We start from the raw sequence: 24877 nt of genomic DNA, 5'->3' as shown, positions 1-24877 counted from the left end.
TAGAGAGCAGATGACGTAATATTAGAGGGCACGTTCGGAAGACGTGGAGGGCACATGATGGAAGTTTATCAGAGTGACTTAGTACAAAAAATACCCTACACACTCTAGAAAGTTTAGTGGTGCACATTAGAGAAATGTTGATGGCACATAGGACAGGCTTGGGAGCAGATCTGGGAGACGTTGAGGGCACATTAGGGGGCTTTTGAGGCACATACCAGAGAGACTTGATGTCCATCATGTAGACATTATGTTCATTCAGCCGGCCGAGGTTCACATCAGAAAGTCTCTAAACGCTCCTCAGGGAGCCTTGGCGGCACAGGGAACAGAATTAAGAAACATACCAGACACATGGAAGATCATATACATTCCGAATACATATCAGGATAATTTGAAGCCCACTTTAGATATATGGAGGACATATCAATAAGAATAGAATTCAGGGCCCTATCGGGCACATTTTGAGCAAACATTTGGACATTTTGGAATTAAAGGAAATTTTGATGGTGCTTTACAGCATTTTTGAGGGCAGATCATGGAAGCTTGGCGGACAGGTTAGGCGGTGATTACAGGGAGCATCATGGGGTTTTGTTTGAGAGGCACGTTGTTAACATTTTGAGGAAAGATTGGGAGTTTAAAGGACATAGGGAGGGCAGATTGGGATATTATGGAGGGACGGTCGATTAGATTTGAGCATGCTAGGGAAATTATGAGGGAACACCAGAGATGTTTAGAAAAAAGAGCATGGAGATTTGAAGAGTGCATCGGGAAGATTTACACGATATTTGGAAGACACTTAGGGAGATTTTGTTTGCACATATTAACATTTTGAAGCAGATGTACAAAGCCCATTTGCAGTCGCCAACAGAGACGTTTTAATGCATGGGCAAAGTGGGCTCTGGCCCAGGGCCCCAGCCTTTCAGGGGGCCCCCTGACAAAGTCAGCTCTGTTCTCCAGAGTTTTGCCCTAATGACTTTGAATATTGCTTAAACAGATTGTTTTAAATACGGTTTTCCTTTAATTTATTTTTTATGTATTTGATGTGTGAAAGTCTAGTACAGCCATTTTGCTGAGAAATGTTGTGCTTGTTTCATGCAATATACATAAAAAAGTTTATTTTAGATCAAAACAAGGCCTAACATATAAGAAATGGGAGGGCATCACAGAAATTATTTGCAGTAATATTGGTGAGCTGCTGCTGTGTTACAATATTGAAAACACACATAACTATCCCTGAACATTAGATGTAAACACATTTAGGGCCTTATTTATGAGAAGTGATGCATCGCATGATGGATGCGTCATATTTACTGTATGATGCATCATGTTACAGATACGTCAGTATTTCTGACATATCTGTAGGCGCAAAAGTGATGCATTGCTGGGGTATGTCTGATATAGACGCAACTCCAGCAATGTGTCCTTTCACATGGAGCTTGCCTGCATCAATCTTACACCTGCTGTGAGGTAGGTGTAAGATATTGACGCAATGGCGTCCTAGAAGTGGCGCACTGAGTTCTCATAGATTTCAATGCGCCACTTCTACAAAGCTTTTTGCGGGGCAACACCCACCCTGCATACATTATACCTGGAGCAAGTATAATGTGGTGCAGGGGTTTAAAAAGTGATACATCTGCCTAGATGCGCCACTTTGTAAATAGGGGGCAACATGGCACATTTTTTACGCTGCTGGTACGTCGCAAAAAGTGACGCACCCGCAGCATAAAAGTGAAGCAAGGCCTCATAAATAAGGCCCTTAGAATTTGAACATGTGTTCCTTTGCACTGTCAGGGCCCTAATGAAATGAAATAGTGTATTTAATAAATCGTGCAGCTACTCAGACTAGAGTGTCCTGGCACTTGACAGCGGGAGGAAAATGTGCGTAAAAGACCCATCAGTTATTAAAAAGCCAGGTTTTTCCTGAAAGAGTAGGTCTGTGGTTAGTCTCAGAGCCTCAGGGAGGCTATTCCACAATTTTGCGCCTAGAAAGCCGAGGGATCTGCCTCCAGTGCGGGCACGGCATATTTCAGGCACGATGGCCAGGTTGGCATTGGAAGATCTTAGGGGTCTAGATGTTGTGTAGCCATTAACGTGCTTATTTAGGTAGCCGGCTCCTGAGCCAGGGAAAGCTTTAAAGAAGATGGTCATCGCTTTGAAGTCGATCCGTTCTTTTATGTGGAGCCAGTGTAGAGACTTAAGAATAGGGGTCATACTAGATCTGGGTTTAGGTCTCAGGAAGGCTCTGGCCGCCGCATTTTGTACCACTTGTAGGCGCTGGATAAGGAATTTGGGAAGACTGAGGTACAAGCTGTTGACATAGTCAAGCTTTGATGTCGCCAGAGCCTGCAGCACGATCTTTCTGCTCTCAAGCAGTAACAGTGGCAGGAATTATTTTAGCATCCGGAGTATGCCAAAGCAAACGGCAGTTAGATTTTAGATTTGAAAGCACATGGAGAGTGTCTTGTCTATGACATTTCCTACGTTTTTTATTTTCTCCTTTTCCGCGGGCAGGGGCGGCAGATCTTATGGCCACCAAGAGCTCCAGTCAGGTGTGTCTGGATTACCAAAGAAAATAACTTCATCCACTGATTGATCATAAGCCAGTTAAAAACCTTTGTGAGGCAAGACCTAATCATTGCCCCGTCAAAGTCAGTTCCATTTTCACACGTAAAAATCAGCTGAGTGTCATCAGCATAGGAAACAATTTTGGCGCCCTCTTCCTCTATCAGAAATGCAAGGGGGGATAGATATATATTAAAAAGGGTAGGACTGAGAATGGAGCCGTGAAGGACACATGCATTCATGGCCGGAACCGGGGATGAGAAAGGGGGGAGCCAGATGTCCCGACATCTATTTGCCAAGAAAGATGACATCCATGTTAAGGTGGTCCCCCCAGGCCGATGTTAGCAAGTCTCTCCAGGAGCCTCTCATATGGGACCGTATTGAAGGCCGCCGACAGATCGAGCAGTATCAGAACAGCCTTGCCTCCCTGGTCCAGCTTACCCTTGAGAAACTCAGTCACTTCCAGCAGAGCGGTCTCCGTACTATAGTTAGCCCTAAAACCGGATTGGGACTCATGAAGGAGCTTCCCATCTTCAATGTATTTTTTGAGAGCCTGGTTTACATGCTTCTCTAGTACTTTGGAGAGGGCCGGAAGAAGGGAGATTGCCGTGTAGTTGGAAGGGTCCGTCGGTTTGGCCTTAGCCTTTTTTATCAGTGGAAGAATCTTCGCATTGTTCCATAATTTCGGAATGTTGCCTGAGGCGAGGTAAGCATTAAAGATCTGGTTTACCGTGGGGTTTATTGTGGGAGCTAATAGGTTCAGGATATTCGCTGGACATGGGTCGGTAGGAGAGCCAGACTTAATGCTTTGGAGAAGGGTCAGTGACTCTTCAAGCTGAAACTCAGGGAAAGCTAGTGAAGATGGAGGATCCAAGAGGTGAAATATGCTATTAGAACCAAGGTAGAAGGCCAGTTCTTGCTCTGAGCGGTTAGTGAAGTCATGTTGGATAACGGAGATCATTTTGTGGACGAATTGAGCTATTTGCTTAGACCATTCTTCCGTGCATGGCCCTTCCTTTGTGCCGGCTTTCGGGCATTAAAGGATTTAACTATACTAAAGATTTCCTTACTCTTATTTTGGGCAATTTCTATCTTGGTTTGAAAGACGTTTTTCTTGGCTGCCTTCACGAGAATGTAATGAGCTTTTAAGTTGTCTTTATACACCTTCCTGTCCTCAGGTGGATAGGATTTACGCCATTTCCGTTCCATTTTTCTACAATTTCTTTTGCTAGATCTGAGGGAATCATTAAACCATGGAGCTGGTGGGGCCGAACTTTTTGAGGAGCAGCAAACAACCGGTACCGCTGCATCAATGTTGGTTCGGAGCCATGAATCTATTGAGAGGGTGTCCGAGTCGGGGCAGCCAGACAGCTCCGGTGAGGAATGACCGAGGTCATCAGCTAAAATCGGGATGGATATTTTATGGAACGTCCTGTAATTAGGGTCCCTCTCCTCTGTGTTAGCCCGAGGGCTGTGGCAGAGTTGGGAATGACGAATTTTAATAGGAGGTGGTCAGACCAGATAATGGGAAGAAGTAAGCTTACTGATATGTCAAAGTTGTGAAAGATTTGGTCCAGAGTATGGCCCTTCTCATGGGTGGCCGAAGAAATATATGGAAACGTGTTGCAGGCCTGCAGCGTGTCCAACAAGGAAATTGTTTGAGGGTCTTTTCCATTGTCCATATGTATATTGAAATCTCCCAGAAGAAGTCAGTTGTTATATTTTAAAGCCAGGGAGGTGGTGGCTGTATTAAGCGTAGTAATATAATTTCCAATTGTGCTGGGAGGTCTGTAAATCAGAAAAACAGCAGTGCTTTGATGGGGGGATAAGGTACGGCGGAAGCCCAAGGACTCTGCGCTCTCGATGTTTTCCATCGGGATGGGAGAGCAGTCTAGTTTTTGATTGTATATTTTGGCGACACCACCCCCCTTCCCAATCTCTCCTAAGGATTTTATAACCCGTAGGGATGGCCGAGGTGATAGTAGGGTTAGAGGCTTCAGACAGCCAGGTCTCAGTGAGAAATAAAAAAATTAGGCTGTTCGTCTAAAAGTAGGCCTTAAATGTGTGGTTCAAGCTTTTGCATAGAGTGACAATTTAAAAGGGTGGCCTTTAAGTCCTCTATTTTCTTATTGTTTTTACACTTATTGTTGCGTGGGAGGATCTTGGGTGCGAGATTCCTGGGCTGGAGGAGTGACCAGTTGCACTTATTGCATTGAAAGTCTACCTCCAAGCTCGGATCAGCCACTGTACACTGACATAATGGTAGCCGCTAAGGCTAAGCAGTTTTTTCTATTGTAATATAGTGGAAAAAACTCACCGAAGGGGAAATGGGCAGCATGGCCGGCGCTGGACGCCTCCGGGACACCTCACAGCACAGACAGACTTGCCTTTGGCGTGCTCGCTGCGTTTGTTCGTTTGCATCGGGAATATATTGGCTAATGCATATGATGCAAACTGGATCGCTAACGCAACTGAGGAAGTGGAAACTACGTTGCCAGAAGTGAGGAGCCCGATAGGAGCCCCAGCCCTCCGCACGATCGGAGAATCAGCCGCGGTGGACCAGGACTGGAGGAAAAGCAAGATGCGAATCAAAGCAGCTAAGGATTTGTAGGCAAGCAGAATCAAGAAAAGTGCAAGTGTGCGTAGGTAGGAGAAATTGTTAAAAAGCACAGAGTAATTCAGCCACACATATACAATTTAAAAAGTATTAATATAGCAGGGCAGGAAACACTAAATCTTACTGCTGTCAGCTGCGCGCGTCCGTTTACATATGGAATATATAGGCTAATGCCTATGATGCAAACTGGATCGCTAACGCAGCTGAGGAAGCAGAAACTGCGTGGGAAACAGGGGCTCAAATTGACTCATAAATTCAAAGCTGTTCTGAACAGGGGCCCCCAAAATACGTTTGGCCCAGGGCCCCCAAAATCCTTAAGATGCTCTGAATCACAACTCCACAGGGTTTGTGACTCCAGAAGACCTTTTATGATCGGGAAAATCCTATCTAACTTGTAAAAGAGCTTTTACGACCTTTTCATGAATTGCAGATAGAAAAGGGGCGTGAAAGTGATGTCCTAATATTTTCAGTTTGGAAACATATGTATTAATGATTTGTGACTGTAGATAAAGTCACACACCATTGATAAGTTACTAGTCAAAGAGTTGGAGCAGGAATTGATTCACAAAGGAAAACTGTCCCTGTGGCATTGCTTTCACTTCGGGAATCTTGTCAGCGGCCTCAGAGGGGAGGAGGCAGTGGTCCCATTTTGGGAATGCAAATTTTAGGACGCGATCCCTGCATTCACTACCAATCACATGGTGTTGCTGTTTGTGAACTGCCTAATTAATATTTATTAAACAGGTTGTTTTGCGATACCCTGTAAGTCAAAACTTTGCTACGAAACCTGTTAGTACACCAGTCGCATTACAAATTGCACACGGAAATGTGTTAAGGTGGAAATTGCACATCCTGTTTTGTGAATGGATGAACACGCGTGTGGCTCATTGGTAACATAAATCAAAGCGGTTCTACAGTCATACAGAGATTTGGATGGGCACTGGAGAAACTTTGAGAAGATCAGGAAGATTTGTAAAAAATATTGATTAGATATGGAGGACGTATGTATTTATTTACATTCTTTGTTTGTCTACACGTCACTGCACAGCCAATTCAGAAATTCAGGAGATCTAGAGAGAAAATCTGGAAATATAGATAAAGGTTCATAAAGATTTGCACTGAGTGTCAGGAAGATTTTGTGTGGATCTGGGTAGGTTTGGAGGGCGTGCCGAGTATAATTGGAAGATGGATGAGATTTGTAGGGCTGTTTTGTGATAACCTATTTAGAAGGAAGAGTAAAGGGATTTTGAGGCAGAGTCTAGAACTTTTGAGGGAAGAATGGCTTGGAAAGCAGGCCAACGTGACTTGAAAGGAGTAACTGGGAGATTTGCGGGAAGAATCAGTTCGATTTAAAAAAAAGAATCAGTGGTCCTTGGGGGATTATTGGTAAAATTTAGAGAGAGAACGTTGGAGAATTAGATGGTGGGATAGTGATATTTGAAGGAAGGTTTTGGTAGATTTGGATGGCGAATCAGTGGGACATGCGAGGGGATCAGTGGGTTTTGGAGGCCATGTGGAGTGGATTTATAGGCAGGATCACAGAGAGCTCAAGAAAGGCAATCTGAGGTGTGTCTCCTATAACATTAATTCTTAATCCCTATTACCAAGGGAGTTTTTGCAGCTTCTTTAATAGAGGGCATTCTTTAATCTCCGAAAACAGAGGCGGTTTACTCAGCTCCTGTAACAGAGGGGCTCCTTTACACAGGGGGGTCATTAATCTCCTATAACCGAAAGGATGTATGTATCTCCTTTAACAAAAAGGTTTTTTAGTCTATAATGTGTAATTATATCGTTACTATAACAGAGTGGATTTATTCAACCCCTACAGCAAAGGAAGGTTATTATCTCCTGTAGTAGAAGGAGTTTATTCATCTTCTAAAACAGCTCGGGTTTATTAATCTCCTGTAACAGTGAGGTTTATTTATCGCCTATAAAATGAAAGTTATTCTTCTATAAAAAATGGTATTATTATGTACTATGACACAAAAACTATTTATCTTCTAAAACAGATGGAGTTTATCACCTCCTATTTCAAGGGATGTGTTTATCGCCTATCACAAGTGAGCTTTCATGTTTAGTTTTACTTATTATTCTCTTACAAATGCAGGTGTTAATTTATTTATCATAAAAAAGCAGCGGTTTATTTATCCTTATAAAGGGATTTATTCATCTCTTGTCTATTCATCTGCTTAATGAAGGGGACATTCCAATTGCTTATAAAATGTGCAATTTATTAATCTCATATAAACGGGGGTGTATTAATCTCCTCTAACAGAGATAGCGAAAGAATCTCTTCTAACAGAGTAGTTCTGTTAATCTCCTGTAACAATGCCGGTTTATTAATCTGCTATAACAGAGGAGTTTACTCATCTCATATAAAGGAGCTTGTTAATGTCCTGTAATACAGGTGGTGCAATAATCTATAGCATAGGGGTTTTATTCATCTCCTATTTAAAAAAAAAATGAGTTTAATAGTTTCCCATAAGAAAGATTTCAATTTCCAGTCATAGAGAAGGTTTATGAATCTTCTTTAACAGGAGGTGCATATTTCTTTTATATGAAGGGGGTTATTAATCTCCACTAGAACCGGTAATGTGATAATCTGCTATAATAGAGGGTTGTTTATTCCCCTCCTATAACAGAGGAGCCTTTTTCATCTCCTATAACAGAGAGGGTTTACTTGTCTCGTTTGATGGGTAATATTAATCTCCTCTAGTACAGGTTATGTAAGAATCATCTATAATAGAGGTTTTTTTCATCTCCTTTAACAGAGGGTGTTTATTAATCTCCTATAACAAAGGGGGTTTATGAATCTCCTGAAACAGGGGGGATTTTCTTGTTTTATATGGAGGGGATTATTAATCACCCCTAGTACAGGTGATATGATAATCTCCCATAACAGATCGGATTTATTAAGGTCCTATAACAGAGGCTGTTTATTAATCACCTATAACAGAGAGTGTTTATTAGTCTCCTAGAACAGAGGGGTTTTAATAATCTCCTATAACAGAGGGGGTTTATTAAACTCCTATAACAGAGGGGGTTTACTCTTCTGATATGAAGGGCAATATTAATCTCCTCTAGTACAGGTGATGTAGTAATCTTATATAATAAAGGGTTTTTAATTCATCTCCTATAACAGAGGTAGTTTATTAATGTCATATGACAGAGGAGGTTTAATAGTCTCTTGTAACAGAGGGTGTTTTTTAATCTCCTATAACAGAGGGGTTTTAATAGTCTCCTATAACAGAGGGGGTTTATTAAATTCCTATAACAGAGGGGGTTTACTTTTCTGATATGAAGGGCAATATTAATCTCCTCTAGTACAGGTGATGTAGTAATCTTATATATTAAAGGGGGTTTAATTCATCTCCAATAACAGAGGTGGTTTATTAATGTCAAATGCCAGAGGAGGTTTAATAGTCTCTTGTAACAGAGGGTGTTTATGAATCTCCTATAACAGAAGGTGTTTATTAATCTCCTATTACAGAGGGTGTTTATTTGTCTCACATGAAGGGTCATATTAATCTAATAATCTTCTATAATAGAGGGTGTTTTATTCATCCCCTATAACAGAGGAGGTTTAGTAATCTTCTATGACAGATGGGGTTTATTAATCTCCTATTACAGAGGGGAATTAATTAATCTCTTATAACAGAGATTGATTATAACTCTCCTATAACAGAGGGGGGTAATGAATCTCTTATAACAGAGATTGATTATGACTCTCCTATAACAGTGAGGGCTTATTTATCTCCTATAACAGAGAGGGTTTGTTAATCCCATATAACAGAGAGGGGCTAATACTCTCCTATAACAAAGAGGGGTTATTTAGCTCATAAAAAGGAGAATATTGACCTCTTCTAGCACAGGCGATGTAATAATCTTCTATATGTTTTTAATCTCCTATAACTGTGGGCCTTTATTAATCTCCTATAAAGAATGGAGCGTTCTCATCTCATAGAAATGAGGGGTTATTCATTTCTTGTAACACAGGTGATGTAATAATCTTCTTTAACGGTGTTGAAATAATCATATATTTCCTATAATAACATAGGGGGTTAATCAATCTCCTATAATAGAGTGGATTAATTAATCTATAACAGAGGGGGTTTATTAATCTCTTTAACAGAGTGGATTTATTAATCTCCTATAAAAGAGGGGGTTTATTAATCTCCTATAACAGTGTGGATTTATTAATCTCCTATAACATAGGGGGTTTATCAATCTCCTATAACAGAGGGGTTTACTAACCTCCTATAACAAAGGGGTTTATTAACATCCTCTAACAAAGGGGTTTATTAATCTCCCATAAGAGAGGGGGTTTACTGGTCTCATATGAAGGGGAATATTATTCTCATATAGTACAGGTGATGCAATAATCTTCTATAATAGAGGGGGTTTTATTAGTCTCCTATAACAGAAGGGGTTTATTAATGTCCAATGACAGAGGAGGTTTAATAGTCTCCTGTAACAGAGGGTGTTTAGTAATCTCATATTACAGAGGGGTTTTGTTAACCTCATATAAAAGAAGAGGTTTATTAATCTCCTATAGCCAAGGGTGTTTATTACTCTCCCTTAACAGAGGGAGTTATTAATCTCTTATAACAGAGGGTGTTAATTAATCTCCCATAACAGAGGGGGTTATTAATCTCTTATAACAGACGGTGTTTGTTAAACTCCTATAACAGAGGGTGTTTATTAATCTCCAATAACAGAGGGGATTTATTATTCTCACATAACACAGGGGGTTTATTAATCTCCTTTAACAGAGTGGATTAATTAATCTATAACAGAGGGGGTTTAATAATCTCCTATAACAGAGTGGAATAATTAATCTCCTATAAGAGAGGGGGTTTATTAATCTTCTGTAAGAATGTGGATTTATTAATCTTCTATAACATAGGGGGTTTATCAATTTCCTAGAACAGAGGGGTTTACTAATCTCCTATATCAAAGGGGTTTATTACCACCATATAACAAAGAGGTTTAATAATCTCCCATAACAGAGGGTGTTTACTCGTCTCATATGAAGGGGAATATTAATCTGCTCTAGTATAGGTGATGCAATAATCTTCTATAATAGAGGGAGTTTTATTAACCTCTTATAACAGAAAGGGTTTATTAATGTCCAATGACAGAGGAGGTTTCAATAGTCTCCTGTAACAGAGAGTGTTTAGTAATCTCATATTACAGAGGGGTTTAGTCATCTCATATAAAAGAGGAGGTTTATTAATCTCCTATAGCAAATGGTGTTTAATAATCTCCCTTAACAGAGGGAGTTATTAATTTCTTATAACAGGGGGTGTTTATTAATCTCCTATAACAGAGGGGATTTATTAATCTTGCATAACCCAGGGGGTTTGTTAATCTCCTATAACAGAGTGGATTAATTAATCTATAACCCAGGGGGTTTATTAATCTCCTATAACAGAGTGGATTAATTAATCTATAACACAGGGGGTTTATTAATCTCCTATAACAGAGTGGATTAATTAATCTATAACAGAGGGTGTTTATTAATCTCCTCAACAGAGTCGATTTATAAGAGGGGGTATATTAATCTCCAATAACAGTGTGGATTTATTAATCTCCTACAACATGGGGTGCTTATCAATCTCCTATAACTGAGGGTTTTTACTAACCTCCTAAAACAGAGGGGTTGATAAATCTCCTATAAAAGATTGGGTTTATTAATCTATAACAGAGGTTTTTTTTAATCTTCTTAACAGAGTGGATGTATCAATCTCCTATAACAGAGGGGTTTACTAACCTCCGATAGCAAATGGGTTTATTAACCTCCCATGACAGAGGGGCTTTATTAATCAACTAAAACAGAGTGGATTTATTAATTTCCTATAACAGAGGGTGTTTTTTAGTCTCCTATAACAGAGTGGGTTTATTAATCTGCTATAACACAGGGGGTTTAATAAGCCCCTATAACAGAGGGTGTATTATAAACACCTATAGTAGAGGGGGTTATTAATCCCCTATAACAGAGGGGGTTTATTAATCTCCTGTAACAGAAGGGGTTTAATAATCCCCTATAACAGAGGGGGTTTATTGATCTCCTACAACAGAGAGGTTTATTAACCTCCTATAACAGAGGCGGGCTTTACTCTTCTCTAATATGGGATGTAATAATGTCCTAACAAACCGGTGGGGATTGTTCATATCCTACACATAGATGGTTTTCGGTTATACAGAACTGGACTGAAGGGACAGGGAAAAGAGAGGCAATCCTGATATCTTTCATGGAAGCAGATTTGCAGAGAGAGACTCCGGGAGAGGCAGGGGGCCTGACTGCGTGTGGTATCCGGGCAGAGCGGCAGCAGGCCGGCCAGGCTTGCCTCGCACGCCTCTCAGGGCCTCTCAAGGCCGGCCCATTCTGTGTGCGGCGCCCGCCCCTCCCCTCCCCCAGCACACACACACACACACACAGTATGTGCACCGCCTGGAACAGAAGACACGCAGAGTTCAAGTTCACATGCCTGGGGCTCCGGCATTCTCCAGAGGAGCTGTGCGCAGGGAAGGGGGAGGGGTCTACGCCCCAAACCCACTATTGTCAGATAAGCTGAAGCGGTGGGGGCAGAAGGGCGGGGTAAATAATTGGACTCTCAGATTCAGCCCCCCCCCCCCCCCTCAAACACCATACTAGACACCCCGCCCGCCCCCTCACTCTTTTTACTCCTCGAAATAAGTGTAGAAAATTAGCAGAGGGGGGGAAAGGGAAGCCAGCGCCTCGAAACTAAAGGAATCCAGCTGGGGGGGGTGGGGGCGCTTCCCTTCCCAGCCCCACCCACTGCCTTCTAGGAATGAGCCGGTGCGTGCCCCCACCGCTCGGCTCCCATCGATCGAGGAGCAGAAAGAAGACGAGACAGCCCCCTCCGTTGAGATCACATCGCCCCTACCCCACCCAAACCCCATGACTGGACGCACCGGGGAGCGCGAGGAACAAAAAAGGTCAGTGTCCGACTCCCAATACCCGAAAAGATTCGGGGCGCTGTCGGCTGCGCCCTTTTTGTCGTCGGTGTGTTATGTATTTGTGGCATTGTTGTAGGTCCCCATCTATGCCCCCCCGCCCCTAATTCTGCCCATCAGCAAGCTGTGCTGAGATTTGCCAGGGACTGCTGTCGCACAGCCGGGCGCGGGTGCTTGGACATGGCACCCCGCGCCCTGGCTTCACCCAGAGTAACGTGGCCGGGGGAGCTTCCATGCAGAAGACAACGAGGGTGCGGGCGGGCGACAGTGGGTGCCCAGAGAATAGACAGAGATAGGACCGACTCAAGCAATAAAGTACTGTGTGAGTGGGGGGCTCTCGGACCCCCGTGGGATGCTTGGAAGAGGTGAGGCTGATGTAATTATGTCCTATAGATTTTCGATGCCATAAAGTGGGAGTACTGTCCAGTATCGGTAGCCTCTGGTTTGGAGGAGTCTGCTATGCTTAAAGCAGGCTGATCAGAGCCAAAACTGCCCCTCAAAGAGAGCGAGGGGCTCAGGGTTCGCTCGGCGCTTCCACGTGGAAGTCGCACAGCCGCCCTGTGGGAGCCTTGAGGTTAGCGGTGGGCAGGCGTTTTAGGGTTAAATTGAATACCTTTTTTGTGGCTTTATATAAACTCAGCTCTGTTCAGGGGAACAGAATTGTTCTTGGGGACATGTGCATTCCGCAGGGCACAGGGATTCTTTCGAGTCATGGTCGCCAAGGCTTTTGCGTGCCTAAGGTGAGGTGCTATGTGGGTCACCCCACTAAGGTGAAAACCTGCCCGCATTTCATTTCCCCAGCGAAAGGCGTTGCAAGATGTATCAAATTAACTCTGGCTCCAGACCGCAAACTTGTCGTCCACGCCAAAATTGGCACATTCACTCAGTTCAAACAAAACCATGGAAAGGAAACCACATAATTGGCCATTCTCCCTCTGCTGGAGGGCTTTTTTGGCGGGCTGGGGGGATGAAGCTAGTTATGTAAGAAAAAAAAAAAAAGCGGTGGAAGAGACTTAAGAAAACCCATAGTCTTATGCTTTTTTGTGCAAATCCATTTTTTTTGCTATGCAATTTCCATGCGTTGGTGGTATAGAAAGAAAAGATACGTGCAAAACTGGCACCCAGACTGACGGTTTGCCTCAGAGAAAAAAATGTAAGTTCGCATACATGTATTTAGCAGGTTTTTGTATTTTTTATTGAGGGTTTTTGTATAGTGTTTCACCTAGCGACTCACCATATGTTTTCTCAATAGGGAAACGCTTTCAATTAAAATGTATGCAACAAACTTCTGGTGGGCGAGGTATTGTTTTGAAAAAAAATAATCAACATTGTCCTAACTTAAAAAAAAAAAAACCTTTTTCCATTCCCAGAAGTTTTTATGGTAAAAAAAAATAATCTAACATTGAATTTATAAACTGAGCGGTGAAAATTGTGTAGCATTTCATTAAACACTTACATCAAGAAGGCACTAGAGAAAGGACTCCAGACTTGTAATCGTGCAGTCCCACTTGGATATGTCTCTCCCCACCCTTTTAGAAAATTGGTGTGTTCCCGCCAAAGATCTCCCATATTTAAACTTTGATGTATGTTCTCCCAGACATGAGTTTCCTTCGTTTAATTGTATCAAAAAAGGTTTTTTGTCATTGTGCTTGTTCAATAAATATTTTTGTACATTCTAATCAAGAATATGGAATTCTATTCAATAAAATTAGAATCTAGAAGGTTCTGTGGAGAGTGCAAAGCGGTTTGAGATCACTTCTAAAATGTAAAGATATAAAACTTGAAAAAATATTTTTTGTACTGATGATGCTTTTTCATGAAACATACTTAAAATAAATCGAATTACAGTTCTGACTCTAAATGTTATTTAATACAAATTTGCTGCTAATATTATTATGTTGATAACGCTCAGGAATCAGGGACAGTCCTTCGATTGCCTGGCCTCTCCATGGTGGGCTGTACAATGGGCGCCCCCCCTTTGAACTGTCTGGAGCCCTACCAGCTCAGAGTCTATGCTGTACCCCCATAGTTCTGTCCGAGGTGCTGTTCTGTGTTACAGGCCCCCACATTTAGAATGTGTGGTGTACCGCATGCGATTGTCTACGGTCCAGTTTTATCGTATTAACCCCCAGTTTTAAAGCATTATGTGAGCCCGGTCATGTAAGCCCCACATGTCTGTATGGGGTCCTCTTCTCTCATACTGTACCCCAAGCTCAAAGCATATGGTGTACCACATGGGTCTGTCTAATTTCCAATTCTCTCTTACAAGCCCCCAAATTTAGAGTGTGTGGTGTACCCCATGGGGCTGCGTGGGGTCTTCCTGTTCTTTTATGCAAACCCCCAAGTTTAGAATGTGGGGTGTACACCATGGGACTCTCTTTGATCCAGTTCTATCGTATTAACCCCCAGTTTAGAGCATTATATGAGCCCCTTCATGTAAGCCCCACATGTCTGTCTGGGGTTCTATTCTCTCATACTGATCCCCGAGCTCAGAGCAAATGGTGTATTTGGCTTTCTGGGGTCCTGTTCACTCCTACTAACCCCCTTGTTTGAGGAGTATGTTTTACCCCTTAGACGCAGAGACACTTGTGATACCAGACATGCTGGGGCTTTCTATTACACCCAGGGATCTCCAGTTCCAGGCGGTGCACATACTGTGAGAAGGGAGTGTATTTTTTAGGCGGCATGCTTACGTCTACCGTCATGTATGCAGAGGGAAGTTGGTCGACCAATCTTCAATCAACGTTCATGTCGATATTTTTCTTAAACCTGATTTTACCTGCCCCCAAAAATCCCACTTTTATCTCCAAAATGTATTTTTTAATTTTGTAACGTTTAAAGGTACGTTTCTTGTGGAAGTTGGGTTTTTGATGGCTTTGGTCCAACTCCAATCCCCTTCCCTATATGCGCCTTTTCTACCCCCTCCCCCCAGTTCACCTGTTCAATCCTCCTTTGGGGATGGGCAGGGGGGCCTTGACTTGAAATATAAGCACATTTCCAAAGGTGCCTCAGTCAATGCTTATCTGGGTGGGTGATGGGTGAAAACAAAGGTAGAAGATGTATGTGAGGCGATGTGTTTGCCCTTTGTGGCTTTGGACCTATGGAGCAGATGGGACCATCTTTAAGGTTGGCAGCTGTGGGATTTGAGGTTTGGTGGGTGAGTGTCTTCGGGTGTTGGGCTGGATTGGGGTTTTCGGTGATGGACGGGGGGACTCATCCCTTGGAGTATGACGTAGTGCGGCATGATAGCATTGCCTTGGGGTTGTTGGAGGGTGGTGGTGTTGCTGGGAGTGAAAGTTGTAATGTTTGTGGGGTGACTGACCGCGGAGGGGAATGTCTTGGCGATTTGAACCCGGGAGTGGAAATGCCCTGATTTGTTGGTGATAATGGACCTGGGGTTGGTTGTGGAATAATTTCGGGGCGACAGCTCTTAGTATGATATATATTGAGGTTTTGAGAGTAGGAAGTAGAGAGATTTGGAGGCGTTTGGAACCAGACAGGGGGGACAGTGTCTTGAGGATTGCGGAGAGAAGGTGCGCATGTGCTGGTTTAGAGGAGCTTTGGAGTGTGTGCTGAAGAAGCTGTTTTAGAGCTCTTGTGGGGTACTGGGATCACATGGCTGGCAGGGGGAAACTATGAGGTTGGCAGCATGATGAAGATGGGTATGGTAGTATGGTTGGATCGCAGGAAGCAGTGGGGTGTTGAGGCTGTAAGGGGGGTGTTTTAGGGTTGGTAGTGGTGGCTAGGGCGCTGGATTCAGAGTGTTTAGTGTGATTGTAGGATTGTGGTACAGTGAGGGCGATTTCGGGGGGTTTTCTTTCTAGGTGGAGTTGGCGGCAGTGAAGCCAGGTGTGGAGGAGTGCCCTGCTCTCCCTGGCGCGGGTTCTTTTGGTCCCCTCTTCCCTCGGTACCCGGCTCTCCCTGGCCCTGGTTCTTCGTGTCCCCCCTTCCCTGGGCACAGGCTCTCCCTAGCGCTGGTTCTTTGTGTCACCCCTGTCCCTGGGCACAGGCTCTCCCTGGTGCTGGTTCTTCGTGTCCCCCTGTCTCTGGGCACAGGCTCTCCCTGGCGCTGGTTCTTCGTGTCCCCCCTTCCCTGGGCACAGGCTCTCCCTGGCGCTGGTTCTTCGTGTCCCCCCTTCCCTGGGCACAGGCTCTCCCTGGCGCTGGTTCTTCGTGTCCCCCCTGTCCCTGGGCACAGGCTCTCCCTGCCGCTGGTTCTTTGTGCCCCCCTGTCCCTGAGCATCGGCTCTCCCTAGCGCTGGTTCTTCGGGTCCCCCCTTCTCCGAGTGCCTGGCTCTTCCTAGCACTGGTTCTCCGTGTCCCCCCTACCCTGGGCACAGGCTCTCCCTAGCGCTGGTTCTTCGTGTCCCCCCTGTCCCTGGGCACAGGCTCTCCCTGGCGCTGGTTCTTCGTGTCCCCCCTTCCCTGGGCACAGGCTCTCCCTGGCGATGGTTCTTCGTGTCCCCCCTTCCCTGGGCACAGGCTCTCCCTGGCGATGGTTCTTCGTGTCCCCCCTTCCCTGGGCACAGGCTCTCCCTGGTGCTGGTTCTTCGTGTCCCCCCTGTCCTTGGGAACAGGCTCTCCCTGCCGCTGGTTCTTCGTGCCCCCCTGTCCCTGAGCACCGGCTCTCCCTAGCGCTGGTTCTTCGGGTCCCCCCTTCTCCGAGTGCCTGGCTCTTCCTAGCACTGGTTCTCCGTGTCCCCCCTACCCTGGCCACAGGTTCTCCCTAGCGCTGGTTCTTTTGGTCCCCTCTTCCCTGGGTACCCGGCTCTCCCTGGCGCTGGTTCTTCGTGTCCCCCTGTCCCTGAGCACAGGCTCTCCCTAGCGCTGGTTCTCTGTGTCCCCCCTACCCTGGCCCCACTGGCTCTGCTGCAGGCTGGGAGCAATCATCGTCCACTCCTGACACTGTGAGAAGGTCAGGCTCAATTATAACCAGGGATGTGTATATTCCATGAGAGCTGCATGTGTGTGTGTGTGTTCTTAGGGTGCTGCATATATGTTGTGTTTGATGTTGTCTGTTGTGTGCTCTAATGAATAACTCTTTAGCCGAGCATGTAGGTTTCTGTGACTGAGATAGAGAAGAGAGTGTGTGGGTGTGTGTGTCTTTGAATATGCGTTGTGTGTGTGCATGTGTTGTCTGCTACGAGTGTCTCAGGCTACTTGCATTACACTTACTTCTGTGCATGTAGCTGTGTCACATTTGCAGTATATATCTGTGCGTGTATCTTTGTGTCTACTTGTATAGATGCTATAGGCTTGTAACTTTGTGCTGTCTCATTGTGTGTTGTATGTGTTAAAACGTATGCAGATGCATGCCTTTACCACGCAGATGCCTTTACCATGGATGCCCGTAGCCACCCTCCCTGGTCCGATTTAGGCCACAGGGACCCCGTCCCCTGGGGCCAGCAACATTTTTTAGGGAGAGGGATACATGGTCCCCTGCCCAGGCTGTTTTTAAGCCTGGGAACCCCATCCCTGGGGGCCCACTGCTGAATTTATGGGGAGGGGGGCAGGCACCCACCCTCCCCTGCCTGATTTTGGACTCAGGGACCTCATCCCCTATCTCTCAGGGCCCGGTCATATTGTAAATCGGGAGGAGGACACACAGCCCACCTCCTCTGGCCAATTTCTGGCCTGGAGACCCCATCTCCAGGGCCTGCCCATTTGATAAATTGAGAGGGGGCACACAGCCCCTCGTCCCAGGCTGATTTTCCCCCTGGGGCCCACCGAGGCACCCACCATCTCCTTGTTGTGGGGCTGTGGGGGAAGGCCCCCGAAGCTCCAGGCAGCTCCCCGCCTCCAGCGAGGGAGCCGGCATTGCTCCCGCCCGCTGGGAGCAGCTAAAAATGCTTCTCCCTTTGGGCAGGAGCTATACTTTCATTAGTATCCCTGCCCACTTCATTGCGGGCATGGAAAAAGATGAAAACTCTGCTCTCAATGGGCGGGAGCAATTTCCATGCTCCAGCCCGCTGGAATGGGCTTAGTGTTTGCTCTCGCTTGGTGGGAGCTTTGAAATTGCTCCCTCTTCCCCCCCAAGCAAGTGGCAACACTGGTTTCTTTGCCCATGCCACTGCGGGCAGGGAAACCGGTAGATCCCGGGGTTTTGGAACCCCAGGACATAGCTGGAGGTGGCTCTGGGGAATGGGGTCCCCAGGGCCATTATTGGCTCCAGGAGGGGGGTTGCGCTGCATCCCTCTTAAATTTATAGCTGGGTCCCACAGAATGGGATCCCAGTGGCCGAAATCAGCCATAGGAATGGGCTGCATGCCCCCCTTTTAGAGCACAGCTGTGCCCCCCTCCAATTATATCAAAGGCCGGGCCCCGGGAGATGTGGTCCCCGGGGGCAAAATTAGCCCAGGTAGGGTGCCTCAGGTGGTCCCCCTCCCTTCTTCTATTTGATCGTGCCCCCTGGGGATGAGGTCCCTGGAGCTGAAAGTGGCCTCGTGTGGCCCCCTCCCCCTATATATTTAATAATGATCCTTCGCGGTTTCGTGGGAAAAGTAAAAAAAACATTGGCCCCAGATGGGGTCCTTGTGGGACCCCACCACCAGTCCTAGGGGTCAGGTTATTTCCACCCTGCCCCCTTGTCTTTCGTCCGAGTCCTAAGATGGCTGCCACCACTTCCTGGTTGAAGTGGTGGCAGCCAATCAGATCTCATCATGAGATCTGTTGGATCCACGGAGTATCCGCGTTCCTTGATGTACATTTTTTTTTAAAATCACTCCAAAATTACTGAACAGATTTACACCAAATTACAGACAAGCATTGGCATTGGAATAGGTCTTACATTTACGAGAGTTTAAGCTATTGTCATTTACAGTGCCAATAGCTCAAACTCTTGCAAAGGCGACACCTATTTCATTTCAAAGAAGCGGCCGCCATTGTCCCAGGCTGCTTGGAAAGTGAAAGCGTGCATGGCGTGCAGAATGTAAGGAAAGCATGTTGTGCCTGCAGTAGGAGAAACTCATTAAAGAAAATAGTGCTTACAGACGAATTAAAACATACCGTGTCAAGGCTGTTTCCCATCTCGCTGCTGTACAGATAGTCTATCTCTATGGACTTTACCTCGCATCTGTGCATCGGTGCTGTTGTGTTCATGTGTCTGTGGGAGCTGTGTTCACTACTGTCTAGTGATGCTTTCTTCATTCTCTATGTCTCCTGTGAGTTTCTGTATGTGGGGTTCCATAGGTTTATGTGTATCACTACAGTTTGTTCTTATTGGGCTTCTGTTTCTCTTTAAGTGTCTTGCATGTGTTTGTCTGTAAGTGTTGCGTCGACAACACTTTCCGTCAACATGCTGATGAATACCCAAAGGTGTATCTGATGAATTTACCCTTGGGTCTGTGTCAATCTCCTCGGCAGGTCTTAGGAGGTGGAAGACATCACACTTGATTGCAAGTTTCAGATACACTTTGTGTCTAGGTGTGATTCTCATCAAAAATGAATACATTTCTGTGACAATTTAGATTGTCCTGTGTGAGTGGATTCCTTATCGCTGAGTGTATTAGACAGATATCTGGGCTTTGATTCACATTTTCTTATTAAAGAGCTTGGCACTGCTTTTTGGTAGAGTAACCACTCAGGCCTTTGAGATATTTCACCAGAGAGTTTGTGATATGTAAACTGGGCTGGGGTTGGGGTCAAAGGTATCCTAGAGATTCTATTCCGAACTCCACTCCAGATGTGCCACCAATGTGAGTATTTATAGGCAAGTATAGAGATTCCTAACTGCACTCCAGATGTGAAATCAGGGTAAGATCTGATAGGCAAGTATAGAGATTATTAACTCCACTCCAGATGTGGTATTTAGGTAAGAACTGATAGGCAAGTAAAGAGATGCTTAACTGCTCTCCAGATGTGGAATCAAGGTAAGATCTGATAGGCAAGTATAGAGATTATTAACTGCTCTCCAGATGTGGAATCAAGGTAAGATCTGATAGGCAAGTATAGGGATTCTTATCTCTACTCCAGATGGGGCATTAAGGTAAGTATTTATAGGCAAGTAGAGATTTTCTTAACTGCAATTGTGGTGTTGATGTATTTATAGACACGCATCGAGAGTCTTAACTCCACTCCAGATGTGTCATGAAGGTAAGTATTTATAGACCAATATAGAGATTCTTAACTGCAAATGTGGCATTGATGTATTTATAGGCATGCATAGAGATTCTTCACTCCAGATGTTGTATTAAGATAAGTATAGATATTCTTAACTACACGCCAGATGCGGCATTACGTTAAGTATGTATGGACTACTACAGAGATTCCTAACTGCACTCCAGATGTGGCATCAAGGTAGGTATTTATAGGCAAGTATCGATATTCTGAACTGCACTCCAGGTGTGGCATTAAGGTAAGTATCGATATTCTGAACTGCACTCCAGGTGTGGCATTAAGGTAAGTATAGATATTCTGAACTGCACTCCAGGTGTGGCATTAAGGTAAGTATAGATATTCTGAACTGCACTCCAGGTGTGGCATTAAGGTAAGTATAGATATTCTGAACTGCACTCCAGGTGTGGCATTAAGGTAAGTATAGATATTCTGAACTGCACTCCAGGTGTGGCTTTAAGGTGAGCATAGATATTCTGAACTGCACTCCAGGTGTGGCATTAAGGTAAGTATAGATATTCTGAACTGCACTCCAGGTGTGGCATTAAGGTAACAGGTGTGGCCTTAAGGTAAGTATAGATATTCTGAACTGCACTCCCGGTGTGGCCTTAAGGTGAGCATAGATATTCTGAACTGCACTCCAGGTGTGGCATTAAGGTAAGTATAGATATTCTGAACTGCACTCCAAGTGTGGCATTAAGGTAAGTATAGATATTCTGAACTGCACTCCAGGTGTGGCATTAAGGTAAGTATAGATATTCTGAACTGCACTCCAGGTGTGGCATTAAGGTAAGTATAGATATTCTGAACTGCACTCCAGGTGTGGCATTAAGGTAAGTATAGATATTCTGAACTGCACTCCAGGTGTGGCATTAAGGTAAGTATAGATATTCTGAACTGCACATACTCAGCTTCACAATACTGTGGTGGTGTATATTCTGCAAGCGAGTTGCCTGGGAAGCTCTGAGATGTCCATCACAGTCCTCACGGGGCGCAGTGGTGAGCACCTGAGATTAGCACGGTAAATTTTAAGAGATATGTCACAAGATCTCATAAAACATGTTACCACAGGCCTCCTTGGTGTCTGTGGTAAAGACCAGGGGCTCCCAAGATATGCTTTGAGGGAGATGTCAAGGAATTGCCTGACATATCTCACCACAGGCCTCCTAGGTGCTGTGGTACAGACCAGGGGCTCCCAAGGTATGGTTTGAGGGAGATGACACAGGATCCCATAGAACATCTCACCACGGCCTCCTTGGTGCTGTGGTACAGACCAGGGGCTTGCAACATATGCTTTGAGGGAGATGTCATGGGATTGCATAAAACATCTCACCACAGGCCTATTTGGGGCCTGTGGTGAAGACATGGGGTTCCCAAGGTATGCTTTGAGGGAGATGTCAAGGAATTGCATAAACCATCTCACCACAGGCCTCCTTGGTGCTGTGGGGAAGACACACAGTTGTACTTTCTTGAATGGGAATTCAAAGATGTCCCAGGAAGAGGGTGCCTCTAAAAGCCAGTATTGCTGGTTGGTTAGTCATAAAACCTCTCAAGGAAGCTCACTGGGCAGGTCCAGCCTTGTGCCTGGCGCTTAAGGGCCTTCCAAAGGAAGACTCAGTCTGAGAGAGCCAGGTGTACTAATAGACGCCAAGCACTCCTGTGCCATAACAGTTCTCCTACAATCCTCAATCCCGTGTCAGAGTAGCTGATCCAGTCCAGGGTTTGGTTTTGCATTCTGGCCCTTATATGTCCTATTTTAAAACCAACAAGTTCCAGAAGTCAAAGCAAAATCGGGAGCAGGGACATGGGAAACCTGAGCTCTCTGTGCAATATGTGATATTTTAAGGATGCCTGGTTTTTGTAGTCAAAGATACTTTGCATTCTGGAACTTGTAGTTTCACTTTTAACATTAAAAAAATGACCTTTACACACATGATCCAAAGAGTTTGTACATTAAAGCCAGGAATGGCTAATGGTGTCACATGTCATGGGGGCTCACATGGCAAGATGTGTACCTCCTTCAAACTTTGGCAGAGTCCGAGATCTCCAGTTTCCCAGGTGTATGTGTGAGTATCCCATCCAGTGTACTTTGTTCTTTGAATTCTGATACTTGTCATCGTCAAACAGCCTCTATAAAGTGCAACACTGTCACCTTTAGGGGTATCTAGGCGCTGTGTCTCCAGCGAAAAGCCAGGTCTTGAGCTTCTTTCTGAAGTCTGCCAGCGAGGGCGATGTACAGAGCTGTCTGGTCTTTGAGTCTCCTTCTGAAGTTTGCCAGCGAGCGCACTGTATGGAGCTGACGTGTCTTGAGTCTCCTTCTGAAGTCTGCCAGCGAGGGGGCTGTACGGAGTTGTCGGGTCTTGAGTCTCTTTCTGAAGTCGGCCAACGAGGGGGCCGTACGGAGCTGCCAGGTCTTGAGTCTCTTTCTGAGGTCTGCCAGCGAGGAGGCTGTACGGAACTGCCAGGTCTTGAGTCTCCTTATGAAGTATGCCAGTGAGAGGGCTGTATGGAGCTGACGTGTCTTGAGTCTCCTTCTAAAGTCTGCCAGCGAGGGGGCTGTACGGAGCTGCCGGGTCTTGAGTCTCTTTCTGAAGTCGGCCAACGAGGGGGCTGTACGAAGCTGCCGGGTCTTGAGTCTCTTTCTGAAGTCGGCCAACGAGGGGGCCGTACGGAGCTGCCAGGTCTTGAGTCTCTTTCTGAGGTCTGCCAGCGAGGGCGCTGTACGGAGCTGCCAGGTCTTGAGTCACTTTCTGAAGATTGCCTGCGAGAACTAGAAGTATAAGAATGCAAATAAATAAAGCTGGGCGGGATGAGTTACTGACACATGGATCTGGAATACCTGCGAGCTCTGAGGTTGAGAGCAGGGTCAAAGGTCAGCTAGCATGCACATCTAGTTACATAGATCTTAAGCAAGCAGATATCAGAATCCCAAGCCATCGATTATGGCTCTATGGTTTTACAGATAAAAGCGTGAGGCAGCAAGACATTCCCAATGGTTACTACAAACCTCTAGAAACTAATATGAAACACCAGAGCCTGCCCCCTGTCCACCAAGATCTAACATGCAGAAACCTGAAACAGCAGAGCTACCTTTAGTTCTTGCATGTGCACGTACTTACAGGTTCTACCTTGTCCCGATCCGATTTCACCAAGAAAAGGACTCCCATTGTACAAGCCATTGCCTTCGCCTAGTTGTGTTCGTCCCATTCGTATAACCAAAACATGCTGGGACTACAGCTCAAAGGATGCACTGCTTCAGTAAATGAAAACTCAGAGCAGGGAAATGGATGCCCTGCAGCCATGTTGTGGCATGGCAGCCCATGAAGAACGGGTCCCCTATAGCCGTCCTAGGTCCTTAACTGGGGCTGCAGCCTCCGCAGGGCTCCACCTGGAGCTGCAACAGGCCACTGCTGCAGCTGCAGCCAAGGCTCTTGCTGAACCTGTACTCCCCTGCATCACTGCAGGTCCATAGCTGATGCTGCAGGCTGGAGCTTGAAAATTGCTCCTGCCCGCTGGTAGCAGACTTCATGTGGTTCCCTGCCCACACTGAAGCGGGCAAGGATAGAGATGAAAGTATTGCTCCCGCCCGCAGGGAGCAGTAATTTTAGCTGCTCCCTGCGGGAGGGAGCAGCAGCTGCGGGAGAAGGCTGGCTCCTGCAGGAGGTAGGGAGCTGGCTTTAGCTTCTGGGAACTTGGGGCTCCCTTACGGCCCCGCAACAAAAGTCCCCACAGCCCCTGTGGTGTGGGGGGGGGGTCCCTGACCTCCGGGGGCTGCTTCCGGCACTGGCAGGCTCTGGTCTGAGAGATTCAGACTGGATCTGGAGCATAGGGGCCCCCCTGCATGTAGTTTGCAGGAGGGGCCCTCAAGTTCCGTTCCTATACTGGGCCCACGGAGGAGGGCAGGCCCACGGGGGAAGGCCAGCCATGGAGCTGCAGGCCCACAATGGAAGGCCAGTCATGGAGCAGCAGGCCCACGGTGGAAGGCCGGTCATGGAGCAGCAGGCCCACAGTGGAAGGCCGGTCATGGAGCTGCAGGCTCATGGTGGAAAGCGGGTCATGGCGCAGCAGGCCCATGGTGGAAGGCCGGCCCATGGTGCTGCAGGCCCATGGTGGAAGGCCCGTCACTGCAGGCCCACGGTGGAAGGCCGATCATGGAGCAGCAGGCCCACGGTGCAAGGCCGGTCATGGAGCTGCAGGCCCACGGTGACGGGCAGGCCCATGGCACTGCCGACCCATGGTGAAAGGCCAGTCATGGAGTTGCAGGCCCATGGTGCAGAGCTGGACCATGGTGCAGCAGGCCCACGGTAGTAGACAGGCCCATGGAGCTTCAGGCCCACTGTGCAAGGCCAGTCCATGGCACAGCAGACCCACAGTGCAGGGCAGTCCCAAAGCGCAGCAGGCCCATGGTGGAAGACAGGCCCATGGAGCTGCAGGCCCACAGTGGAAAGTCGGTGATGGCGCAGCAGGCCCACTGTGGAAGGCCGGTCATGGAGCAGCAGGCCCACTGTGGAAGGCCGGTCATGGAGCTGCAGGCGCATGGTGGAAGGCCAGTCATGGAGCTGCAGGCCCACGATGGACGGCTGGCCCATGGCGCAGCAGGTCCACGGT

The 24877-nt window shown here is 46.2% G+C and overlaps 1 long non-coding RNA gene across 11 annotated transcripts in view; it reads left to right on the top strand.

The window, feature by feature from the left end:
- Positions 1-24877, top strand: part of LOC146808945 (uncharacterized) — a 588451-nt gene that overhangs the window by 82009 nt on the left and 481565 nt on the right. Inside the window, exon 1 of one of the 11 annotated variants that reach the window (XR_014966296.1) lies at positions 11634-12139. The exons of the other annotated variants lie outside the window; for them this stretch is intronic. This is a non-coding gene — a long non-coding RNA (uncharacterized LOC146808945). Of the gene's footprint in view, positions 1-11633; positions 12140-24877 lie in introns of those variants that run through there. 11 annotated transcript variants of the gene reach the window in all.

This window comes from Triturus cristatus, chromosome 7 (genome assembly GCF_964204655.1).
Source record: "Triturus cristatus chromosome 7, aTriCri1.1, whole genome shotgun sequence".
Lineage (NCBI taxonomy): Eukaryota > Metazoa > Chordata > Amphibia > Caudata > Salamandridae > Triturus > Triturus cristatus.
Note: the sequence above shows the minus strand (reverse complement) of the source record. Positions and strands in the feature narration are given on the sequence as shown.